This window comes from Nannospalax galili, unplaced genomic scaffold (assembly GCF_000622305.1).
Source record: "Nannospalax galili isolate Female #2095 unplaced genomic scaffold, S.galili_v1.0 scaffold507, whole genome shotgun sequence".
NCBI lineage: Eukaryota > Metazoa > Chordata > Mammalia > Rodentia > Spalacidae > Nannospalax > Nannospalax galili.
The window spans coordinates 25,789-32,933 of record NW_008356261.1 but is presented as its reverse complement, the minus strand read 5'-3'; the positions used below and the strand labels follow the sequence as shown (position 1 = coordinate 32,933).

General features: G+C 45.1%; 1 long non-coding RNA gene across 1 annotated transcript in view; it reads left to right on the top strand.

Moving 5' to 3' along the window:
• Positions 1-7,145, top strand: part of LOC108491815 — a 10,820-nt gene that overhangs the window by 1,716 nt on the left and 1,959 nt on the right. Inside the window, exon 2 of the long non-coding RNA XR_001872941.2 lies at positions 5,425-5,704. This is a non-coding gene — a long non-coding RNA (uncharacterized LOC108491815). The remainder of the gene's footprint in view (positions 1-5,424; positions 5,705-7,145) is intronic.

The following is a 7,145-nucleotide window of genomic DNA, read 5'->3' as shown; positions in this document are numbered from 1 at the left end:
TTCAGAGGAATTTGTCTGAGGGGTGTTTTCTTTCAGGGGGTCGGGAGGACAGCAATGGTGTGGTGCATCTCGTATATTGTGAGGGAGAACCTCCGATTTCTACTGAACTTTTCAGAAACTGTTCTTTGATTTGAGGAAGGAATTTCAAGGCCTGGCTGAGCTCAACTTGGATTCATTCTTCATTTTAAAAATGTGCATTTACTTAACTGAGCAAAGAAATTTAAATTAAGCCAGGAGTTAAGCATGGCATAGAATCTCCTAAAAAAGAAAACATAGCAGAGCATTCTAGTTTGTTTCTCCACTGCTGTAACAACACTCTGACCAATATGAATTTGGGGAGAAAAGAGTTTATTTGGCTTACATCTCCTGGGTCACAGTTCATGAGGGAGCCCAAGGTAGGAACTCAGGGCAGGACCCTGGAGGCAGGAGCTGAAGCACAGGCCATGGAGGAATGCTGCTTATTGGCTTGCTTCTTTGGCCTGTACTCAGCCTGCTTATACAATACAGAACAACCTGCCCAGGGGTGGCACTGCCCACAGTGGGCTGGGCCCTCCCACATGACTCAACAATCAAGAAAATGCCCCACAGACCAGCCCAATAGAAGCAATTCCCTAATTGAGGCTCCTCCCTCTGCCCAGGTGTATCAAGTTGATGACTGAAGTTACCACAGCAGAAAAATCAAGGACTGCCTAATTTTCCAGATGTTTACAGAGACAGCTGCTTCTAGCTTCATATTAATTCTCTAAGTTTGTGGGTCTCATTCTGAAATTAACTGATCTACTACAGTTTTCTAAGTGGTCCTCATGATTTTGAGGCCTGAACCTGCTGAAGTCTCAGCATCCCACTGACAAAATAAGCCATGCTTATCTCCCTTTTCCCTGATGTGGGTCTGTGAGCCACCACTGCCAACTTGTTTCTGTAGACCATTTACAAATTACAGTTTTATTTGTCTTTTTTAAATACATCTTGGATCATAGTCCCCAAAGTGGCATTCCTGGGTTAAAGGGTGTGATCACATAGGACTCCCTAGTTATTCCAGAAAGATCTCAGAGATAGGTTTTGCAGTTTAGATTTCACTTATCCATTGCTCACATGATGTCTGGAGCCAACATGTCACTTGTTGGCTTTATTTGGGGCACTCAATTATGTGTTGTGTTATATTGACTGCGTTTATTGGATATTCATGATAATCAATTGATATCACACACTGCCCTTCTCATAATGATCTGCTTTAGTAGTCCATGTGAAGGTTGAGGGCTTGGCTTTGTTCTGGCCTAACAACACACTACTTAGACAATTGCTATTGTTACTGTTGTTAGTATATGTGTCCCTGGGAAACAGAAATGAATTTGCAGAGATGACCCAGCTAGCAAGTACCTGGGGCCTCGAATAGTTTGCAGGTGTGCAAAGCTGTTGAATTTGAACCTTAACTGAATTTCCTTCTAGTGTCAGAGATGAATAAAATATAGTTCCTCTCCCCTATACCTCATCAAAGGGCTGCTGTAGCACCACCCTTTGCAATTCCAGGGTGTTGAAGTGGCAGCTGGGTACCCACAGTTTAAACCTTTAGCCTTGGGCTTAAGGATCTTGAGGCCTTTGGTGAGTAACAGGATTAATCCTCTGGGCTGTGATGGGGGCACCTGGAGTTAATGGCTATCTCTGAGGAGGTAAATGGAGTCTGTTGAGGTTGAATCTGTTGAAGAAAAGCTGCTGTCTTCCCTGGTGGCAGTTTATTGAGTTTTTTTTCTGCTCTCCAGGGGCCCCTGTTGTCCTCTATAATCAGAGTAGTTACTATTGAATGAATTCAGGGTAGTCATTGTATGCTTTGCTTAACCCCCAATAATATATATTGTGGGACCCTTAAGTAGTGGGTCTGTGAACCCAGCTGAGATATGAGATGATCAATAGTCACCAGAAGACAGTGGCATATCTGTCAACAACCCACAACTCCTGAAAGGCACCCTATTTGTGGTTCATCAGAAGGTGGGCCCACCCTACGTTCCTTTCCAAATTGAAAACTTGGTTTAGTTTCTTGTTACAGCCCGAGCAGTTCATAGTGAGGCCTTTGCATGTTTAGTTCTTGCTGTTTGCCAGAAATCTGAGTTTTGGACAGCCCAGCTAACTTAGAGAGAAAAGAAGTTTTCAGGCCCAAGAATGGAAATTGAGGCTGCTAGAAAATTGGGTAGTAAAAAAATTTTAGGGGACTGGGGGCTGGAGAGATGGCTCAGTGGTTAAGAGCATTGGCTGCTCTAACAGAAGATCCAGATTTGAATCCTAGCACCTACATGGTAGCTAACAACCATCCATGACTCCAGTTCCAGGGAATCCGTCACCCTCTTCTATCTGCCACAGGCATTGCACGACATGGGTGCACTTACATACATGCAGGCATAACTAACTCATACACATAAATTTTAAAAAATTTTATTTTTCTTTCAAAAAAGAAATGTGGGTAGTATAGTCATTTGGTCCCTTAGAAGAGAAATTCTTTCCTTTTTACAAGATGCAGCTGACCCCAGCGCTTACTTAAGTCACCTGCACTAGGGCAGTCTAGGAGTCCATATTGTGTAAGTAGACAAGACTTTGATTCCCTGCAGAGTTTACTATGACACCCAACATCTTTACCTTCCTCCCTTTAGGCCCATCATGGCCTTCGTTCTATTTCCTGAACTGGCTAGCAAAAGCCATTGCGTTTTTTTGGACAATGTAGTCCAGACCCAAAGAGTACTTAAAAAGTAGTGAAGCTTCATGCACTGTTGGAATTAACAAGTTTGGGGGCCATTTGCAACAACATAGGGGCAAGGAGACTTGCTTCTGGTCCCACGTGCCATAGATTGGGTATTAAGAATTTCTGTGCCTTGGTTGTCTTAATGCTGGAATAGGAATAGGAAAAGTTCCCACCTTAAAGGTGGTTACAAAGATTAAACAAGTAAATGCTTTTTAAAGTGGTTGGAATAGTTCAGCCTGGAGCTGTGGCCCCAGCCTCTTAATTTCTTTTTCTTCATCTACCCTGTGTTATAACCTGTCCTCTGTCCCCCACAAAGTGAACGGAAAGAGCTATTTCAATCTGAGACTGAGTTGCTACCTGCTTGGAAGCGAGGCTCCTAAGCTATTTCAATCTAAGTGGTTGCTAGTTCCTACTTTTGTAATGATGACAGCTGCCTTTCATTAGATTCTGTTAGAAACTAGTTTACATTACTGTTGTAAATCTACATATTTATTAAATGTGTCCTTGAACATGGAATAGACTCAGATTATCATATAATAAAATAACATTTCTCCAGGGACTTTGAAGTGATCTCGAGTTTTTAGTTTTTAGTTTGGATGGGAAACTGACTCTGCCTAGGAGAGAGTTCCCTGGGCAAGATGGTCAGAAAGCCAGGTGAATCTCTATGGGTGGTAGCGTTGAAGTAGGTGTAGGTAGCTGTGTTTGGGGTAAAATTGGGAACTGCTAGGTGTTTTAATTGTATCACTTAGTATGATTTGAGGCACAAGAAAAACACCATTATGTATGACTGCTGCATATTCAGTATGCAGGTAGCCCAGGCTAGCCTCAAACTCTTAATCCTCCTGCCTCAGCCTCCCAAGTTCTGGAATTATAGACATAGACCCAGCAATGGCCTTTGTCCTGAGAGCCTTCCAGCATTTGCCTTCAATGTGTTTCTTTGATAAATTGTCGATGTTTATTATATCTGTTCTAAATACTGTTTAGTTATAAAGCAATTATTTTTTTTTGTTGGATTTTTTGTTTTGTTTTTTTTGTGTTTTTGAGACAGGAACTGGAACTCGCTATGTAGACCAGGCTGGCCTCGAATTCAGAGGCTTGCCTCTGCCTCCCAAGTTCTGGTAATAGAGGCATATGTCCTCTTTTAGCCAGTCCTCATGAGGTAGAGTGTCTGTGGCCAATTTTTCTTAAACTGTAAGCAAAGAAATCATTTAGCTTTTTACCTAGTCGATTCTGGTGATAATATTGAACTATACTCACAGTACCTGACCCCCAACCCGAAACTGGGTTTTCTAAATAGTTCAGGAATCCTACATTGTCCTCCTCTTTCTTGGTACCACTTACGCCTACCAGTGTTTCTTTCTGTGCTGAATGATGAGGTGGGCCTACTCAGCTTCTAATGTCTAGTGTTTTCATGCCTCTGATCTGCTAAGCATTGTTCCAACCAACTTTTATTCTAATCCTCATTGCAAATCCTGTGAGACTTGATGTATTTTTGAGATAGTCTCAGTATATAGTGCAGACTGGCCTCAAACTTGGGATCCTCTAACCTCCACTTTCAGTGTTAGTGTTACTACTGGTGGAGGCTTTGTATTTTTCCACATTACAGGTGAGAAAACTAAAGCTCTAACTTGCCTCAGGTATACAGTGCAAGCTCTGCCTGGCTGTCACACATGTCTACCCTGCAGTGAGCAGACCACTTGTACCCCCAGCATACCTATGTCTGTGGCCCAACTTACATAAACATCATGAAGCATCATAAAGGGGTGTGTGTGTGTGTGTGTTTGTGTGTGTGTGTGTGTTATCTTTTTGTCACTCAATTCTGTGGTCTTGGGGTGCGAACTTCAGCATCACGTCAAAACGCCCAAAGGTTGGACTGATCCGTGTGAAGTATTTTTGTGTCAGAGTCAGGCTACACAATTTGTGAAGTAAAATAAGTCTGTTATAGGAGAGGTTGTGGGAGTGACTATCTTCTACTTGGTTTATTTCTTGTATTGTTTTTCTCCAGACTTTACTCATTTGTGCCTAATTAATATGACATCGAAATTTCCTGCTACAGTGGGACTTGATTGCACAGGCTAGTTGTAATCTAAGCTACTCAGGAGGCTGAGGCAAGAGGATCCAGGTTCAAGGCCAGCTTGGACACCTTAATGAGCTCTTGTCTCAAAAGTAAAAATTGGGGCAAGGGACACTGAGGATATAGCTCAGTGGTAGAATACTTACCTAGAATGTGTGAGGCCCTAGGTTCAATTCCCAGTACTAGAGGAAGGAAGGGAAATTTTTTTTTTTGCTGATTCAGAACTCTTGGGCCCATTTGCTTTACCTGTTCCAACACCAGAGAGCTTTGATTGGGGCTGAAGGAGGCTCTTTCTGCAGTTTCTTTAGATATTCCTGTAATTCTTTCCCGACTGTTATTTCCCAGTGTGGATCAGCAAAAGCTTGCTTGCTTTGAGGGGCCTGGGCCCAGCCAGTGTTTTGAGGCCTGGAAGCAGAGGGAGGAGGTGCCCTAGGAATTCCTGTTGCCTTCTCTCCTGCATACCTAGGGCTCACAGTGCCTGCCATAGAGCAGGTGTGTGTACTTAGGTCAGGGGAATTTGTCAGGAGCCAGCCATGTCAGGAGATCCTTGGTGACAGTGGACATTGGCCCAGCTGTGCTCTGTCAGAAATGACCTCACCCACATCTCTTCCTTTTGCTTCAGATGTGGACAGATGGACACTGAGCCAAACAACACCCCAACCCACGGCCACCACTGGGACCCTGCCCTCAACGTGGACAGAGAGGTCATTGGAGGAGCGATTGTCCTTCTTTGCCACATCAGGGTAGGCCAGTCTCCTCCCTGACCCCATCCACTTTGCTGGAGTCTATCACCAATCTTCTGGGCCTGGCAGCCAAAGACTGATGGGGCCCTGGTTCCTCAGCCCCCATCTCAACCATAACAATCACTCTGGAGGAGCCCAGGGTAGTGATTACAGTAGCTGGTAAGTTTATTTCATGGTCTGTCCTTCCCTCCTACTCTGGTAAGGTTTTTCCCTCACAGATCTCTGTGATGGGGTAGTATGGGGCGCGCTGGGTGCCAGGTGTGGGGTGCGCGGGTATCTGCTCCTGCACTGCTTCCCTGCGTCTTCCGTGGTTCTCTGCTGCTGGGGCTTTGCCCAGCCGAGTCCCGCCCTAATTTCACCCGTGCACTTTCCTCAAGATGTGAAATCCACCGGCCGCTGGATCACGTGGGAGAGTGTGAGGGCAGCTAAAGCTGGGATCCGAGAGTCGGTGATGGAAAGACATCTCTTCCCGGGAAGGCTGGATCGTAGGCAGTGAGACAAGACTCAGCTCAGTCAGACTCAGTGTTACAGCTCTTTATTCAATGGCTCTGCGTGGCTCCAAGCCTCAGTGTCCCAGAGTGATCCAGCTCCTTCAATTATTGAGGGGAATCAGGGAACTTTATACCGTGGGGGTAGTGGTAAAAGCTTCAGCTGATAGGTACTTTGGGGATGCCTCATTTGCGTGTGGAAATGGGCTCCTGCCAGGCTGCCAAACTGCTTGAAAATCACACAGGAAAGCCTAATGGTTACAGAGCCGGAGGCTACATTCCTGTGGCTGCTACTTCACAAAGGAGTCAGGAAAAATGCCGGGAAGATGCCCTGCTGTGAAAGGAGTCTCTGCATATGGCTCTGAGCTCGTGAGCTATCTGGACATGAAGAAACTTCTACTTTACACAACAGAGGTCCCCAACAGGGTAGATGGAAAACCCCATTCCCCTAAAACAAAGGGGACCCTTCTGAATCTGTAGATCCCCTGGGACCAATCACAGCAGCTTCCATGCCATCAGGAAGGCCCTCCTAGAGGTACCAGCTTTAGCCCTCCCTGACCTAGAATCCCCATTTCTCATATATTTAACTGAAAATAAGGAACTGGCTCTGGGGGGGGGTCCTTGGAAAAATGAAGGGACCCACCTTTGCCCCCCATGGCCTATCTCTCAAAACAACTAGACACCACCATCAAGGGATGACAGCCTTGTCTCCGTGCCCTGGCAGCTGCAGCCTTCCTAGCTCAGGAAGCTCTTAAACTCACCCTGGGTCAGCTTATTTCTGTTCTTTCCCCCACCATCTTAAGGACCTCCTCACCCACTCCTTTCTTAGCATTCTTGCTCCATCTAAGCTTCAACTCTTTCATGCCACCTTCCTTGAAAATCCCTCAGTTAGACTCCTGCCCTCCCCTTAACCCTGCCTCTTTCCTCCCTTCTGCTGTACCACTCACTTATTCATGTCTGGAGACTGAACATGCCTTCCACATACTTGATCATCATGCTTCTATTTGTAAAGAAAGAGGTCTACTTACCACAAAGGGGACCCCCATTATTAATGGTCCACTAATCCTCAAAATATTGGAGGCATCTTATCTTCCTGCCAAGGTAACAATAGT